Source organism: Dipodomys merriami, unplaced genomic scaffold, assembly GCF_024711535.1.
Source record: "Dipodomys merriami isolate MVZ:Mamm:240054 unplaced genomic scaffold, mDipMer1.0.p SCAF_8, whole genome shotgun sequence".
NCBI lineage: Eukaryota > Metazoa > Chordata > Mammalia > Rodentia > Heteromyidae > Dipodomys > Dipodomys merriami.
In genome coordinates this window covers 18,196,220-18,200,006 of record NW_027206401.1, presented here as the reverse complement: position 1 = coordinate 18,200,006, position 3,787 = coordinate 18,196,220, and the positions used below count along the sequence as shown (strand labels likewise).

General features: G+C 34.5%; 1 non-coding gene across 1 annotated transcript; it reads right to left on the bottom strand.

Annotated features, from left to right (window-relative positions):
• Nucleotides 1–1,119: 1,119 nt before the first annotated feature.
• LOC138819593 (small nucleolar RNA SNORA8) lies at nucleotides 1,120–1,259 on the bottom strand. The gene has a single exon (XR_011369511.1). It is a non-coding gene; the product is annotated as a small nucleolar RNA SNORA8 (small nucleolar RNA).
• Between the last annotated feature and the right edge of the window lie 2,528 nt (nucleotides 1,260–3,787).

Sequence of the window (3,787 nt, the reverse complement as noted above, 5' to 3'; positions counted from 1 at the left end):
AGAAGAAGGAAAAAAATTAAAATCTCTGCTTGCACTCAGCATTTGTTTCAAAAATATTTACTAAGTGTTTTCTGTTAGACGCATATCATGAAAATCAGGGATTTAAAGTCTAGCAGAACTGACAGATATGAAAAATCAAATATTTCGACAATAATAACTAACAGCTTGTGGTAAACAAGTACATATTGGATGTGAGAGACAACTAAGTGCTTCACATGGCTGTGCTGAATTAATCTTCATAAAAGGTATAGAAGATGGGTACTGCTCTTAACCTACTTTTCTGGAAATGTAAACTGAGGTTAGCAAACTGTAACAGGATTATTTATTTTCCAGGTTACTCAGCTAGTTTAGTAAACAAATGCAGGGTTTTCTTTTCCTCTGTGACTCTTCTAAATATTTTATTTTGAACTGCATTTAGATCAGACAAAGATAGTACAGACAGCATAGCTCCAATTTATGTGTGAGATCCCTATGTTAACTATCCCATATTTTCTGTAATGCACTTGTCAAAACTACAAAATACACACTGGCATCTTGTTAGTAATTAAGCTCTAAAGTTTACTTGAACTTTAAGTTTTATGTTTTTATTTTACTTTTAGAGGGCTTTCTTTTGTTTGAAGTCAATAAATTTTTATTTAATTTGAATTTGAATTTAATTTTTATTTTACATGTTGTGATTCCTGCACTGCCCATGTAGATGAAGTTCGAGATTTCTCTTGAAATTTGGACATCCCTCTTTCAAAGAAATAATGCTGCCCAGGAGGCTGAAATCTTATCCTGATTGTTGTATCCAAATGACCAACAAAAAGCCGGAACTCATGTGGCAAAGCACCAGGTCCAGAGTTCTATCTTCAGCGCCAGCACACTTCAAAAAGAACTGATCAGCCCTGCCACAAATCTTTTATTAGGGCTTCTTTTAGCACCATTATAGAAATACCTCAAAATCCCACCTCTAAAATATTTAAAATGGCCTTCGTCTAGCAAATTATTTTGGGATCACTTTTTAGGTATGTCCAACTGCTTGATTCAACTGCTGACCACATAGAAAAAGAAAAGCCTTTACTGAGAAAGGCATTTACTGTAAGTAATATCAATATGAATTGTCAAAGAAACTGTTTATACTGTATCGATAGAAATACCAGATTTACCAAAGACAAGGCCAAGAAAACCAATGATGCCAGATATTGAATTTCTATCTCTCTGTCCTTTGAACATGAAGTTTACTTTTTTTTTAACCTTTCGAGATTCAATCCAGGATATGATTTTTTCCAAGTGATGTTTGAACTTTTAAGACAACATGAAGAAAGCTTACTAAATAAAGGAAGAATGATATAAGAAAGGATAGTGGGTGAACAGAGTGAAGCTGCCTATATTTTGTCTTCATTCTCAAGTGAAATACTCCAGGTGAAAAGCAAAACACTGTAATTCAATGACTTCTCAGTGACTCAAAAGGATTGGAACAAATGGTGAATATAGAAAAAATAATAGGAGCTAACAGTGGAAACTTAGTCTAGGGTAAAAATAAAATTAAATAAAAACCTTGATTGTCACGTTTAAGAACTATCACTTCAAGTTACAATTCTCAAAGCTTTTGATGTATTAGGGCAGAGGAAGAACAGTCAGGTGATCCTTGTGGAAAGGTGGCATTATGTGGAAGGTGAACGGAGTTTGAGGGGAATTTGTTGAAGGAAGTTTATTTAGGATGGATGTGTTGTCTGTCATGTATGACATAATGGAACTGATGAAGAACTGAACAAAGTGTTGTCAACAGATACAGAGGAGCCTTAACCATCAGGTGCAAAGTGAGAGTAGTTGTATACAAGCTTATTCATTTGCTTGTTTGATAAGCAGTGTTGCTATATTTCAAAATTGGAAATGGAGAAAGACAAATGGGGATGGGGAAATGATTCTGAGTTCCTTATTTGTCTTTTATTTCTTTTGTGGTATGACCATTACCAGGAGCCCAAGAGGCAATTGAAATTAAATGTGGTAAGAGAAGATGACACCAGTTGGGGATTCTTTGCATCATACCGTGTGGAAGCAAGACTCAGTGAGGTTACAGAGGGGTCAGAAAAGGAAGACCTCAGGCCAACATGGAATTCTATCACTGACAATTCAGCTAGTGAAAACTTATATGGAGATGAAGCGTGTAGAAAGAATGGAGCATAGTTATAGTAAAGGGTGGCAGTAAAAACAGAGGAAATGTATCATAAATATGTGTGATGATCTCAAACATAAATCAGAACATGACCAAGGAAATAATTAGACAGCTTGAAGAAAGAAACTTCTCCAAAGAAAACTTGATAGGAAAAAAATAGAATGGAAAAGAAAAAAAATCCTGTAAGTATAGAATGCATCAGAACTTCCAACCTATCATAATTTAAAAGCTAGAAAGGTAAGGAAGAATGAAAGCAGCAGAAGAAATACTTGACATAATAACGACCAAATGTTCCAAAAGTCATTACAGACACCAAGATACAGATGTAGAGAAATCAGGAAACACCATGCAGAATGTAGGCCAACAAGTGTCCTTCTAGGCACATCCTAATTAAATGACAAAAATCTAAACACAAGGAAAACTTTTGAAAGAATTCAGATGTGGAAAATAGTCAAAAACACCTTGCCAGTTGTAGACTAAAGATACAGTGGGTTTCTCATTAGAAATCAAGCAATCAAGAAAATGGCATCTTCAAGTTTTAAACTGTGGAATTCTCATCTAGATGTCTACAGCCAAAGAAATTACTTTTGAAAATGAAGAAATAATGACTTTCTCAGATGAGCAAAAGCAAGCAGATCCACTCACAGCAGACCTGCCCTGAATTCTTCAAAGGGAAGGAAAACAAATTCTATAATCAGTAATTTTTATGTATTCAATGAAATGAAGAAAACAAGAGAGGAAGAAACAGATAATGTATTTCCATTTTCTTACTCTTAATGAATCTAACTGCCATCAAGAGTAACTATTATAATGATGTCATATGGGATTCAGCAGGGGTGGATGACACTCTATTGGAAAGTGTTTGCCATACATGTTAAGTGGGATAGTACTCTTTGCCATTAAATTTAGACCTTTTGTAATGATACTTTGTAAACTTCAGTGCAAACAGTGATGTTCAGAAGAGATGTGCATTGTATCCCACTAGACCATATAAGATAGAATCATAGAAAATGCTCAATTAAAATAAGAGAAGGAAAAGAGTTGGAAGGAACAAACAAATGAAAGAATATGTGCAAGGAGTAGAAATCAGTTACAAATAGAGCTCCCAATAATATCACTCTAACAGTATTTGCAAGAAATTTTCTTTATATAACAAAGTTATCCAGTAGATTAAAAACAAAGGGATAGAGTAAAATACTGAAAGAAAGCTGGAATGTCTAGGTTAATTTTAGCCAAAGTAAGTTTTGGTATAAGAATAAATATCTGCAATCAAAAAGTGTATTGAAAAGGATAGAAATTTCAGTTCTCCAGAAGACATAAAAACACGGTGATCTTTCATACTACAAAATATGAAAATACATGGGTCAAGCCTGATTGAAGTACAGCAGAAACAAACACACTACTATAGTTCTACTCCTATCACTGTTATTAGTCAGCATATAGAAACTGTGACAAAGTAACAGAGATGAACAGTATATGAGGAAGAAAAGTTTATTTTGCCTTACACTTGGGAAGTTTCAGTCCTTAGACTTCAGGCTGTTGTTTGGGGCCTATAGCAGGGGAATACATCATGATAGTATAATATAGTGAACAAGGGCCTTCCACTAATAGGGACCAAGACCACACATG